This window comes from Elgaria multicarinata, chromosome 1 (genome assembly GCF_023053635.1).
Source record: "Elgaria multicarinata webbii isolate HBS135686 ecotype San Diego chromosome 1, rElgMul1.1.pri, whole genome shotgun sequence".
Classification (NCBI taxonomy): Eukaryota; Metazoa; Chordata; class Lepidosauria; order Squamata; family Anguidae; genus Elgaria; species Elgaria multicarinata.
In genome coordinates this window covers 53,708,686-53,724,221 of record NC_086171.1, presented here as the reverse complement: position 1 = coordinate 53,724,221, position 15,536 = coordinate 53,708,686, and positions in this window count along the sequence as shown.

Here is a 15,536-nt window from a genome sequence, read left to right as displayed (position 1 = left end):
CAGACCAAAGGTCCATTTAGTTCAGCAAAGCTCAATCTTTCTCTAGGCTACTTTTTAGGATATTATCCTTAAAGGCAGTCCTTCAGGTAACCTAGTCCCAAAACATGTAGGACTTTATAGGTCAAAAAAGGCCTTTTGAATTGAGCCTCAAACTGTACAAACAACCAGTGCAACTAATATAGAACTTCTGTCATGTATCCAAGAAGGCCGAAAGGGCTACCATGGTTAATGATATCGAAAAGTAGATACACTGTGTATTAATTTAGTGGCAGTATATATATTAATTATGCAAGTCGTTGCTATAATGATGATGATTGTCCTGAACATACTGTGGATCAATTTCATTGTATGACCCACATTTTAATGTTATGTGAAAGAAACCTTTCTCTGTCTGGGCCATTCACTATTCTATAAACCGGTTCATGTTGTCAAAGTCCCTTTAGTTTGCTTTTCTTTTCCTAAACTAAACAGCCACAATTGCTTTCTGTGTAGTGCTGATTATCCTTCTGCTCCCTTATTGTTTGATGTTCTTTTCTGTACCATCTCTAGGTCTGTGATGTCCTCTTTATAACAGGGTGACCAGGACAGCCAAAAGTAACTAGAGACATGGACGCACCATTGTGGACTTATGACACTTACTGCTCTATTTTCCTAATCACACTTTCTATTTTTGATGTTCAGAGGTGAGCACCATTGCTTACGTAGCCAAACAAGCACCACCTGTGCACAAGGGGAGACCTCAGCCAGCTTGGGGAAACCGCAAGCTTTGCAGAAATACAAAAAGTCTTTAGGAAAAGAACCGTAAGGGAGGGGGACACCCCAGAAACAGCCCAATGAGGACTGACCATGCTCAATGGCCACAACATTCTGACACACAATTTGCCTTTCTCCTGCTAAAGTATCCTTGAGCTTTTCATCTCTAAAGCTTTTACTTTCTCTAAAGGTGCAGTCATGCTGGCTGGGGGATGCTGGGAGTTGTAGGATTTATTTCTAACTAAACCTGCATAGGATTGTGCCCTAAACAGCTAGTTTTTAAACCCTCTGTCCATGCATACATAAAATGAGGATGGCTTAAATAAAATATCATTTGCCATTGTTGCAGCCAGATACCACATTAAGAGAAATCTGTCCGGATTACACAGAAACGTTTTCTAAAGTGGAATCCTCACAAATAAAATTGTATTCTCCTCCAGTGACATTGTTTGTGTGCAAAGCAGTCTGGGCTCCATGGTATTTTGAGAATCAAATTGTATTTAACTACAGTTGTACATTATCCTACTCTGAGTGTAGATAATAGTCATCTAAATAAATAACACTCCACTCTAGTACTCTCACATTAGGTGCTAATGGTAGCTTATTCTCCTAAATGTTTATGCAGCAGTTAGTTCATTATATGGGACAAATGCAGAATGGAAATGTTTGCATAGGTCTCCTCTTAAGCAAATGGTACCTCCAGTTCCAACCGGCATGTCTTGTTCTGATACATTTTCTCATATTACACAGAGCAATAGGGATGCCATTGCATCAGATAGTCTGGCAAAAACCATAATCACCTTTACTTAAAAAGAAAAGCTCTCTGAACTCAGTGGAACTTACTTCTGAGTAAATGCTAATGATCCTATGCATGACTCAGGCTGCAGTCCTGTTCATAGGAGTAAGCTGACTTGCTTTTGAGTAGATAAATACAGTATTTCACCCTTACTTGGAAGTAAACCCTATAAGAGTTACTTATATGGGTAGATATGTATAAGACTGCACTGTGAGCCTATTTTTGAAAGTTCATGCTCCTTAAGAACCATTTCTGAACTTATTCAGATAACGATGGTAACACATAAAGTACACTTTTTGCTAAGGTCGCAGAATTAACAACTCTAGGCACTCTTGAATGAAATGGATTATCTAGATCCATTTCAATCGGCCTTCAGGCCTGGTTTTGGAATGGAAACTGCTTTGGTCGCCCTCTGGGATGACCTTTGCCAGAAGAGAGACAGGGGGAGTGTGACTCTACTGATTCTCTTGGACCTCTCAATGGCTTTTGATACTATTGACCATGGTATGCTACTGGATAGGCTGTCTCGGTTGGGAGTTGGAGGCATTTCTGCTTACATCTGCGTAAGCTTCATGCATAAAATAAGCATAAAGCATAAAATCTTGCGTAAGCATAAAATCCTACGTAAGCATAAAATCCTGCTTCTGTGCACCAGCGGCGGCTTGGAAGATATGCTCAAAAAGTAGGGGCTAAATACAGTGATCTTTTGGCTTTATAGCACAATTAAGGCAGGATGCATGGGAGTACTTCACAATCAAAGCAGATTATAAGGTGGAAAACTTCTGAGTCCTTTGCATGCAATTTGCAGTGATTGCACAGTACAACGCTGGTGTGATAAAGCTCTTAATCATACATAAAGTAGACCCATTGAAACCAATGGAACAAGTTTGTCATGACTAACTTAAGGACCCTTGATTTTGATAGTCTATTCTAAGTAATCTAGGTTCAACCAGTTATGCTTATTTGGTAGATTTGTCATCTTTCATTCATTCTCAAATCACCATAATTTTCTGTTTCTTTCTCTGCTAAATAAATAAAAGATACAGTTTGACTTTCCGTTTTTATACAGCAGTCTTTATTATGTTTATGATGATGTTCCTGTTTCCATCACAACTTAGATGAGAAAGGAAACAGTTTATACAGGCATGGTGAATCCATAGATTAAATCCATCCTCTTAATGGTAAAGCCCTTAATCTTTCTGAATAGACAATGACACTCATAGCTGCCTGACTAAGCATAACATTGGACAACTTTTTCAATTTATTACACTAAATTACAGTTTGACTGGAACATTGATGGGAGGTTAATTAAATGCAAGTTGCTAGCAGATTAGGTATGTAAATAAGATACAGTATACATTATACTGTAATTATCCATAATGTATTCATACCTTATTGTTTTTCAATAACCTGTCATAAGTATATAATATGTGATTAAAAAGTGGGGGGGAAGGAATTGTATACAAATGGATGCTCAGAAGGTTTGGGGAATGTTTCTTTCTGATAAACTGCTTACTTTTTTCTTCCAAAAATATACAATTTGGAATTAAGAAAAGGATTCTAAGAACACTTTACATGAATCTGCAGAGTCCATTTTTAGACTTCAGTCAGACTTATTTATTTCTGTATTTATTTCATTTCTGCACCAAACAACTAGTAGGCAAGCACCCAGGGTAGCTTTGGGAAGGGCAGTTCCTTCCATGTGCCAGTGAAATAGAAGTACTCTTCCCTAGAACTGTGAAATCCTGCCCTAGTGCTAAGGCTTCTTCAAATCTTCCAAGAAGGACAGCAAGTTTAATCCCAAATGCAGTTAATATAAAGAAATATATTGAGGATGGAACTAGCTGCCTCTTTCCAGACATGTGTATGATGTTCCCCTGTGATTGTATTCGTAACATGTGGTTCTAACCTTTCAGGGAAGCAGCCATACCTATAAGTGATAAGCTAGAGAACAATTCAGCAATTGTGGGAATTGCTGCTGGAAAGATGTAGCTGGATCTATGGATGGCTCACATGTTATATTCACCTCCCAAATGTGCCTCCAAAACAGCATTTACTGCCTGGACTGTTGCTAAAAATGTACAGGTCTGTGGACATTTATTTAAGGAAATAGATATTTGAGACTTACTTTCTTTTAATGGGGTACACTATGCCCAGGGATGCTGGTTGCTGGGAAATCTGGTTCTTTTTTTACTTGACAAAGTTCCAAGGTGTGTATGACAATTTATGTTTGTGAGCCAAGATGTGGGCTTTCCCCCAAACTCCTGGAACCTTTTTGGGAGCATTTTTGCAAGTTCTGCAATTTGCGCAAATTGCTCAAAAATTTGCATAAATGCAAAACCTGCGAAGAAAATTGCATAAAATGCTTGGGAAGTCCTGCAGCAGAAACCAGAACAAAGTCCAGTGGGCTGAACCTAGAAAAACTCATTGAATTCCACCCACCCCGAACAGATTTCTCTGTCATTCTTAACCATGCTTCCCATTGGGGTTGCTTCTCATTGGTAGCTCCTAGCACTACCAATGAGAAAGTATAGTGAAACTATTTCATATTTTCTTTCATAATGGATTTTTTTTTTTGCAGCGAGTGAAAAGATGGAAGAAGTTGTAGGAAATTATGGGAGGGTTACAATTTGAAGATAACAATGCCCTGGACTCCCCAACCCCCAATAAAATTCCATGAATGAGCCATAGATGCTTCATCTGAATACATCCTAGGGGCATGTCTCCACCATAGGGTATAGAGGGAGAGATGGGGGATAATCCTGGACTGACCTGCTTTTGGGATTGTCCCAGGGTGTCTACATGGAAGTGCGATGTCACGGAAGGGAAAAGGGACGTTGCACCCATCATGCCTGCCATTAAAAAAAACCAAAAAACCAGACAGCGAAAAAGTTGGTTTTTAAAAAAGCCCTGACCCCACTCCCCCTCCAATGTTGGACTCTCCCCAGCCTGGTTCCTTCCCTCTACTGACCCCCGCTACTCGTGGGGAGGAGGGGAGAAGCTGGGACAGACACCCATACCACCCATGGTCCTTGGGATGGTCCCTGGATCGTGGGAAAAACTGGGGGGAAAGTGTCTGCAGATATTTTGGAGAAATGGAGGGATCATCCCTACCTGCTCCTGGGATGCCCTGTGCATCATGTGGATGCAGAGGGATGATCCAGGGAAGATCCCCGGGAAAAAGACTGGTGTAGACATGCCCTTAGCCACATGGAAGAGACCTGGATGGGATGCTTGTGCTCAACCTCAAATTAGGGAGTTAGCCTGGGATGAAATAAAAGGAGTGCACTGACTTTTCATCTCACAAGTGCAGGAAGGTACAGCTCACCTTTTACTTCACATTGTCTGCTGGTGAGTACTTAATGGAAAGAATAAAGTAAAGTAATCTTTTCATTACTGTGAGCTGATCTGAACAAGTTTGAAAAGAGGGCATGCGTTTGGAAGATTTTGCAGCACTCTGGGAGAGACATAGGTCTAATGTGGTAGGGTTCAGCCACGGCCTCAGAAATTGAGCAATTGGATGGAGCATCAGGAAAAGCTTCCTAACAGTAAGATCTAATGAACTGCAGAATGGTTTTCCATGGGGAGTGTTACTCTGGACACATATAAAACTAGGCTAGAGGAAGGAACAGAAAATATACAGCAGTGTTAGAAGCAGCACTTTCCTACTAGAGACTTGAACCAGATGACCTGTTCTTTCTGTTCTCTCCTCTGTAAACCTGTAGTTCTTTGATTCCGGCAGCAATGCTCCCATTGTAGGCAGCTGGGTTGCTTGCTAGTATGTATTTGTGGCACTTATCACTGCAGCAAGGGATTTGTAAAATTTGAGATGAGACATAATGGCAATGAATTTTTAGAGTGACCAAATATCCAGCTACTTCCAGCATGTGTCCTTGCTATTTCAGGCTAACATTTCAGACAGGATAAGTTAACTGCCAAATACAGTTAAGGTTTCTTTTTATCCCCCCCCCCCAAATAAATCAGTTGCATGTACCACTGCTTTTGTAACTGCACTGTGTTATAATTTCCTATCAGCTGAACAGTCACAGGTAAACATCCAGCTTCTGCTTAAATGCTGCTGTAGCCACCAGCCTCTGCTGCCTTTCAAGTATTTTCCAGACACCTCACTAGCCTAGTCTCCTTCCTGTGGATATGGCTGCATTTGGCAAATGTTCTCCTTAAACTGAGGTATGCAGAACTGGTCCGAGTACTCCAGATGCAGCCTGATCAGCACAGAGCCAGTTGTAAATCACTCACAGTACAGTCCTATACATGTCTACTTAGATGTAAGACTCACTGAATTAAATGGTAAGTATGTTTAGGATTGTAGCCTTGTTAATTAATTAGTTACTTAATTAGATTTGTACCACAACTTTCCACCCAGCAAATGGTACTCAATGCAGCTAACAATCATAGGAACTAAAACATTCTGCCTTACAGAGGAATACATTTGCAAGAAAGAGAACACCAGTCTCATAGGGGGAATCCGCACGTCGTACCGAGATCGCTTCTAAGCGACCCCAGTGCGGCGTGAAAGCGATCATGTACCTGGCCTTTGGAAGAGCTGACGAAGAGACGTCTTTCCCGCCACCGCCACCCACCTCGCTGGCTGGGACGGAGAGCTCGGGGGAAGAAGGCGGGGTGGAGAGCTTCTTCCGCTTTCAACCCCGCCTTCTTCAGCCAAGCTCTCCTCGCCAGTCGGCGAGGAGGTCTGTGGGTGGTGGCGGCGGCAAAGACGTCTCTTCGTCGGCTCTTCCAAAGGCAAGTTACACAATCGCTTTCACGCCGCACTGGGGTCGCTTAGAAGCGATCTCGGTACGACGTGCGGATTCCCCCATAGTGACTAACAGGGTGGCCAGGTGTCCAACATTACAGAGGCCAGTTCTCTATTTGGAGAGCTGGAAGGGGACAGTCATGTATTGGAAAGTGTCCTCTCCTTGAAGAGGTGTCCCGTCCAAGTCTGCTTTAAAGACAAAGATGAAGGAGGAGGCAAACTCCAGTGCTCAAAGAAAAGAAGAAAATGTATTGTGCTCTATGCATTTCGGAAAAGATGCCTCTTCAGGAGCTATAAAACAAACAATTAAATTAACCATTAGAGTAGTATCATATAGACAACACCCTCATTCTTTTAAACAAAGATTTAGGGGCTTTTGTACATAAGAATACTACATTTTCTTTAAAAACATGGGAACAATGTATGTTATATTAGAAGTGGGTATTTACTTTTAAACATACGTTGTTCCCATGTTTTTACTCCTGGCTAATTTTAGACATTAGTGAAAACACTACCTTTATATAAACACATATCACTTTCAACAAATACCCTCCTTACATAAATCATTATCCTCCCTACAGAGGAGGCACACTGGTCCCCAAGTCTGGCTTCTCCGCTATGATGAGATGTGTTGGATTTTTATTTCAAGTATAGTTATTTATAAATTTGCATCTATTCATAGTGATTGGTGTTCTCTTTTATCCTATTTTTGGGGAGATGCATTTCTTTTTCCTTCTCCTTTTTTTGGGGCAACACAGAAGTAATCACCCTACTAATGTCTGAAGAAGAATCTGGCTGAACCCCACTCCCCCAAACTTGACATCATAATCTCAGGTGTGAACAAATGGGGGCCCTGCTCTAGTTGCAGAGTCCCCGTCCAGCCTTGGAACAGGCAAGAATACCAGGAGCAAAAATCCTGAGAATTATCAGACCGGGGAAGAGTTTATACCAGACCCTTGTCTATGGAGAGGCATTTCCGTAGTATTGGGGGTTTCTTGAAGATTAAACTGTGCAGGAGTGACCCTCTCTTAGCAGCCAGAAGTGCCTGCAACCAGCAGAAACCCCCTTTTAAAAGCAAGAGATCAGGTGCAGTATCAACTATGGCTGGAGCACAGAAAGAAACACACACACACACACACACACACACACACACACACACACACACACACACACACACACAGACAGAGAGAGAGAGACTCTTTCTTTCCTAACAAGAAAGGGAAATACCTGAGGAACAACCCCCCACATTTCAATGTATGGAATGATCACAATAAATATAAGCACCTCTGAATCACCTGTTTAACTTCAAGCATATCCATTCAAAATTGTAAATATATATCAACCTGTGATATATACAGGTTTACTGTTCTAACCCTGTATTTTAATCTTATATCAATTATTGCTGCGTGGTTTTATCCTGGTTGTGCTTTTTATACTGTATTTTGTATTTGTGTTTTTAACCTGTTGGTTATTATGGTTTTAATTTTTGCAAACCGCCCAGAGAGCTTTGGCTACTGGGCGGGATAAAAATGTAATAAATAAATAAATAAACCCCCAAATTAGATAATTTTTGTATGGTTTTTAATTTTAGTTTAGAATCCCTAGGCCATGTAGTTGTAAAATTATGGAAATAAAAAATAAGCAAACAAACATATATACATCCCCTGATACAAGAGACTGAGGATGACTGTGACCACATGAGCTGTGGGCCTTAGGCAGTCTGCTGTTCAGGTGCTGTTTATGGGTAACTTCAAGGCCCTGCACTTCCTCCGTAGGGTTCTTTACTGTTACCTCTTTTATCAGGTCTTGATTTTTACTGCCATCAGAACTGTTTTAATGCTGTGTTTTAATGTTGTGTTTTCAGTATTGTATTTTAATATTGTGAACTGAGAGATTTTATTATATTCAGCGATATACAAATGCCACAAATAAATAAAATAAATAGTTCTTTAAACCGGACGTGAGCTGGATAGCCCTTCAAATGGAGGACACCTTCAAAATAGAGGACAGTCTTTTCACAGTCCTTCAAATAGAGGACTTTCCTCTTTATAAGAGAACACCTGGCCACCAAACACACCATGAAGGGGATGCACTGATGATGAGAGAAGTTGGCATCTGAATGGTACAGCAAGCCTTTTTTAAGGTGTTGGCCCTACTTCTGTGGTAGGGTATTTGAACTGCTTGAGGCAGAAAAATGGCTTGGCTTGGCACTGAACTGAAAATGCTCCAGAAATGGTGGTTGGGAAGGGGGAAGGGTGCTGCTGTAGCGAAGTTTCAGAGAACCATTTCTTTGAGAATTCTTTAAGATCTGAGTGTCACATAACTGAGTGGCCTCGAAAGGAATAGGCTTCACACTACAAGAGGAGCTGAAAGTATCAATTTTCTTTTAACTGAATAGCAAAATGTGTTTCTTTGCAGGAGGAAGAAAATTGTTCTGGGACTAAAATAGCAGCATTTGACTTAAGCATGCAGTTATGGCTCTCTAAGATAGCTGCAGAAAGAAGCCATAGAAATCAGGCAACATTTGCTTTTCTGTGCTTCACTGCTCTATGCCTGACTATTTTTCACCATCACTTTGCTTAAGGCTGTAATCCAATGCACGCTTACCTGGAAGTAAGTTCCATTTTATGTTCTCTACATGTGGGTTTCAATTTCAAGTCTGACTTAGAAACACAGGGCTCATCTACACCAAGCAGGATATTCCACTATGAAACTGGTATATAAAAGGCAGGAGCCACACTACTGCTTTATAGTGATATTGAAGTGCACTGCAGGATCTACACTGCTGCTTTATAGTGGTACTGAAGTGCGCTGACAACTGTTGGGGCCCATGACACATCTACACCAAGAAGGATATAACACTATGAAAGTGGTATGAAAGCATTATATGTTCTTTGTCTATGGGCCCCAACAGTTGTCAGTGCACTTCAATATCGCTGTAAAGCAGTAGTGTGGCTCCTGCCTTTTATATACCACTTTCATACTGCTTTCATAGTGGAATATTCTGCTTGGTGTAGATGAGCCCACAGATTCCTTATGTTAAGTTGGTAGTAAGTGCCATTGAATTCAATGGGACTTGCTTCTGAGTAGACACGCATAGGAATGTGCTGTAAATAAATTACAATCTGTGTTTATTTTTTAAAAAAACACTTTTAAATTCCTCTATTTTCACAACAAGAAAGGGGGTAAAGAAAAGAATGGAAGCTTAGAACATTTCCAACTTAATCTGTATTTCTAACTCAGACTTGAAACTGAAACCCACGTGTAGAGAACATGCATCAGCTAGTGATACGGGTCTTTCCCACACCTTTTCTTTTCAAGAGAAAGCTCATTAATGTGCTCTCTGTTGATTTCTTTTTAATCACAAAAGAATCCTTATCAGCAGCAACATCTTGTTCTCCACAAATGTCCTGAAGGCAACAGCAGCAGGCAAGATTTGATCAGACCCATACCAAAGGCTCAGCTTCGGACTGTACGGGCAACAATCAATTCATAGCACAAACAGTAACATTTAAGCTAACAATAAAAAGGAGCAGCAAACAACTAATGACATAATTAAAAGGCTGCCTCCTGAGAGGCTTAAAAGCCTTCAGGCGAAAAGGCAGCGGTGATAGAGAAGGAAAAAGCTGTTTGGCAGAAATTGGACTGAGACGGAGGGAAAAGCTGTCTGTTTCCCAAAGTGCACCAAACGCAACTTGGCAGAGCAATCCTAGGGGGCAGGACAGGAGAGAGAGAATCCAAGGCAGAGGAAGGGCTTCTCAATGTATAGCGCATGCGTGACTGGCCACTCATGGAAGTTTGAGGGTTGATTACATGTGGTCATAATCAGCCAGGATATATCCTGCACTATCCTTATCCGGCTGTCAGAAAACAGAGATAATCAGCTTTAAACAAAAACAAAAAATCCACAGACTTGCCCTGTGTAAAAATGGCAGTGTGCTAAAATTCCCTCACCAGATGGCACTGTTTTAATTGAGTTGAATGGAGACACGAAGTATTCATTCCAAACCATGTAGCCACTAGGGGAGTGCACTCCACCCTGGAATTATCTGGTGACTGCAAACATTCGCGGAGCATTCACTCTTCCAGAGCAAAGATTGACCGCTTCCAAACCCATTGATTAATATCAGAGTGGAGACGTGCCTAATTGGAATTTCTAATGTCTCAGAAATTAACCAACATCAGTGCTGTGTGTGTGTCGATTGAATATCTCCATATTTGGAAGATGCTGAGTGGGATGAAGGGTAGCTTTGATATTGACATCTGTGGCTAACCAATTAGGAATTGCCACAGCATTGTCTGTGACCGTGTTCTCCTCCAATCTCCGTGATCAGGGAAGTGGGAAACACTAACTGGCTGTTGATTCTGGCCCTTGGGGGTGGAGTGGCAGTGCATTTCTGCTCGGACTCATAGAAATCAATCATCCACATTTGCACAGTCTGAAAGTGCTGCTGGGCTGGCTGGCATGAGTGAGAAAACTCCTACACCTGAGTCAGGCACAGGCAGACTCTTTATTTCAGTTAATCAGTCCTGTTGGCTGGCTGGACTTCCAGTGCAGGGGGTGGTGGTCCGTCCAATACACCTGGAGGGCATCACATTGGAGAAGGCTGGAGTAGAAACTTCCATCAGCAGCAGTGGAGCTCTGCATCAGCAAAGTAACAGATAAAAGCTCTCTCCATAAATGTGCAGAGGTGGATTAACATGTGTGTTTTCCTAAAAAATAAAGACACTAATGGATCTGCTACAATCTTGGCATGGCTAAAGCCCTACTTAAGGGCTATCACCATGTCAAGTTTCATCTGTTTATTTTTAAAAATGAGGGAACTGGATTAATTTCCATTATCTGAAAATGGGTGATTCTCTGACGGATAATCCAACAGGGTAGAGTAAGCGGAAGCACTTTGAAATTGGGGTAAAGAATCACCACAATGGAGCACTCTAATTTTGAGGTGGAGAAGATCCACTTTGCACACCCCTGGTAGCCACCCTTGTAATTGAGCCAATAACAATCCCAGAATGAAAGCAATGTTTGTTTGTTTGTTTTTAATGTAGAGAAGTACAATTTCACTTTTCCTATGTCCTGTCAGGCTCACGCCAACAGAGCAAAGAGTGAGGATAGGAACATAAGAAGAGTCATGCTGGATCAGACCAAGGGTACATCAAGGGCCGATCTACACCAAGCAGGATATAACACTTTTTAAATGATATGAAAACTGTATATGTAATGTGTCCTGGGCCTGAACAGTTGTCATAACCATTATAAACCATTATAAGCAGTAGTGTAGATCCTGCAGGCCTACACTCTGTTCACCCAGTGGCCAACCAGCTGTTGACCAGGGGCCAACAAGCAGGATATGGTGCAACAGCACCCTCCCCCACACGTTCCCCAGGAACTGGTGCACATAATCTTCCTGCCTCTGATACTGGAAGTAGCACATAGCCATCAGGACTAGTAGCCACTGAGAAACTTCTCCACCATTTCAACTGATTGCAGTCCCCAATTGTGGGAAGCATGAAAAAAAATCCCCCCCCCCAGCTGCTTGCCATAGCTTCAAGGAGGAAGCCTTTGGCCAGGGAACTCCCTTTCCAAGGGCAGATCTCTCTCTTTGCCTTAGAAGCGAGAAATCCCAAAGAACCTATTACTGCTGGGTTGCCCTCCTAAGGACCATAAGATCACACAGCCTTAAAAACCCAAATAGCATATAAAACCAAAAGCATCTTCCAAACAAATTATGATTTTGTGAGCTGCAGAGGGATCGTTTAGCAGAAAAATCCACATCTCAAAACAATAAAGCAGATGTAAGTTACCAAAAGAACAAAATTCCTTTGGCCACCTACCCCCCTTTAATAAACACAGCATGTTTAAAGCAAGGAGAAAACAATATTGTTGGCTTCATTCAGTCATTGAGGGAGACAGCTGCTAATTTAAAGTTACCCAGCAATGCCCTGTAGATGTGCCTCCTGACATATGACAGCAGCTTTTGCACAAGTCTATCCCACATACCTGGTGATTGCATCTGAATGATGCATAGAATCAGTATCCTGCCAGTACACGAGCAGTTATTAGTCCCCACCTGCATGGTTGTGTCATGGGAAGTGACACAAAGTGACCTGGAACGGTCACTTCCATATGAGCGGAGAAATGTCTAAAAGGCATCTGGCAGGGCCCACCAAGATATTTTGTTGCCTGAGGTGGCGCACCCTCTGCACATTATGTACAGGAGTCAACTCGTCTGGCACTACACCCGAGGTAGCAAAAGCCCCCAAGAATGGTTGTGTGGCATACAAACAGCTCTGTCTTCAGACCAATGGGGAGTTCAGGTAGAACAACGGGGAGGATGCCATCACTGCACCTGACAATCCCCTCACTGTGCCTAATGGTAAGGAAGAACATGATTTGCCATGAAACTGTGTTTAATGAAATTCACGTTCCTAATCTGATACTTTTCACAGGCTGAATCAGGAAAATGTGATGACTTACAAACCAATACAATCTGTACTCCTGTAGCTAACAGTGACATTATGCTTGCCTTTTTCTTTGACATGCTGTCAGTATTCTTTGGATGGGTGGAGAACATTGCTCTCAGAGTACTAGAAAGCAGTGCTGCTAGGAGCTGGCATGTGAAAGACACCCACATAAAATGCAACAGGGACTTACAGGACAGGAAGGGGCAAACTCAGGGAAATTTTGACTTCCTTTTCCTACTAAGAAGTCCAGTGGTACACATGTACTTGTAGCCAGTGATCTCCAAAGAATTGGCTATGAGACCAATAGTGGATATAGAATGTCATGATGGATAATTGATTCCTTCCTTTGTGTAGGTTGACTCACAAGCATCTGGGGAAAACAGAAACTCTCTCATCCCATGCTGGCAAAGGTAATGGGGGCATTTCCAGGCAAATCACATGCCATCTGATAATGACTGTCCTGCTTGCTGCAGCATTAGCATTCACACAGGTATCTCTACCATGGGACATCAAGGAAGAAACATCTAGTAAGTCAAGATGGTGTTGGGAACAGGAACTCCTCGTAGAATTGTAGAAGTGGAAGGGATCTCAAAGGTCATCTAGCCCAACTCCCTGGTGATGGAGGAGATGCTCTTTTGCAGTGTTCCTGAAGGCCACCCGCCTCTCCTTAAAAACCTATAGTAATATTGTGAATGTGCATCTTGCACAGGCATCTTTTGATAGAGGGGTTTCAGATGGATCATACAACCCAAGGATATAACATCATTTTAATCAGACACGAAGGAAGGACGAACATTAGCAAGAAGAAAAGGTCAATCCGGGAAGACTTGGGAGATATTTTGTCAGTGATGGAATTCTTGCTATCCTTGGAGAGTAGGGGAATGACTTTGAAAGGAGGAGGAGATACATTTACATGCTCTGTCCTCAAGTATGATGCATAGTGGAGGATGACATGAGTAGGTCTGCACCAGCCTTCTCCACCAAATTTGTACCCTCTTAAGTTTTGAATTACAATTCCCATCAGCCCCAACTAGAGTTGAAAAATTCCTTTCTTTGTGGTGATTGATGTAAAATTTCTGGTAATTTTGAGGCCATTTTTTTTGGGGGGGGGATCCCAGAAAAAATACATGAGGAATTTGGGAAGGAGGGTTAGTGCTCCTTACAGATCTCAAGTAACTTTGTAGCTTTAGGACAGCCTTCTCCAACCTAATGCCCTTCAGATATTTTGGAGTTCAGCTCCCATCAGCCTCAGGCAGCACGGCCAAAAGTCAGGAATGCTGGGCACTGTAGTCTAACATATACAGAGGGCACCAGGTTGGGGAGGGCTGATTAGGAACATAAAGGTATTTATGTATAGCTTAGTTTACTCATAAAGTTATCATTGTATTTGAAAACTTTTTGAAGTCAACTCAGTACATTTGTAATTATTGTCTGAATAGATTAGAACTGCATTAAATGGCTGCTATGGCATCAGAAACACAGGACTCTATAGAACAAATTCCAAACTGTCAAGAATGCACAATGGTGACTCTGCTCACATGTTGGGAAACTGAGCATAAATGACCATCGCTAAAATATACTTTAGATAAATAATTTTAAGAAGGAATGTAAGAAATATCTATTTTTGGGAATCTTACCAAAGAGAATTAAAATAAAAACAACCCCCCATGGCTTCATTATTTCCAAACATGTTACACCTCTAGTCTTTCTATTCAAGTGTTCTTATTACATAGTTTTTAGAAATCATTTTGGGAGGAGTAAAGGCTGGGTAACAATATATAAATACCTTCTCTTTAATTCTAAAAGCAAATGTTTCATAATCTAAAGCTGTTCTTTTTTTTCAATTTTTCCAAAAAACAAAACAAAAATAGGGGAAATGGGAAAACCCCAATTTCTCCCCAATTCTTTTTTCTGGGCCTTCACATTGCTAGCCCAGCATGGACAATAGTCAGGAATGTTGTTTATTTTATCCAAAATCTCTGGAGGGCACCAGGTTGGGGAATGCTGGTTTAGTCCATACCATGTTTTAGACTAGTTTCTCTAACTCTGCCCTTTTAGAATGCAAGAGTCCAGAGCTTATACCATCAATTGTATTCCATATATCAAATGTTTGTGAAATATTACTCTAAGCAATCACTTATACATGTATTTGCTACAAGTAAGGGGGCATCTACGTAAAGGCTATGGAAGTAGACAATAAATCAATGAGATCATTTTCTTTTAATTTTTTCAGTGTCAATGTTGTCCATTGGAGTCCCTCCATGTACAAGGAATCCCTGGGTGCACATGCATTCAGCCTCCACGTACTTACCATTTTCAAAACATTTATAATATTATATAATATATCTATGGTGACTGATTACAGAACCCAATTTTGGAACATGTATATTTAGAAGCAGAATTACAAGTGAAAGAATGGATAGTGGTTTGAGTTCTTGGTACCATTATCAAAATATTCGTGGTCATGGTGGGAAGGATTATTTTTCCAAATTATTTTTCTGGAAGGATAGTGTTCCCAGTAGAATTAGCATATAACCCAGAACAGTCTGCATCAACATTGTTTTAATGTTAGGAGACGTCTTTTGCCTAGTATTAAAGTCTGCCATACCACATTTGTTTTTTCTAAAGATTACTGAAACCGCTCATGTCTATAAAGCAGCAGTCACTAAAAGCTTTTAAAAACCCAGTTTCATTGCATTAGCTGTTTGGGATCATGCCTGTGAGCGTGTGGGCATTCATCTTTGG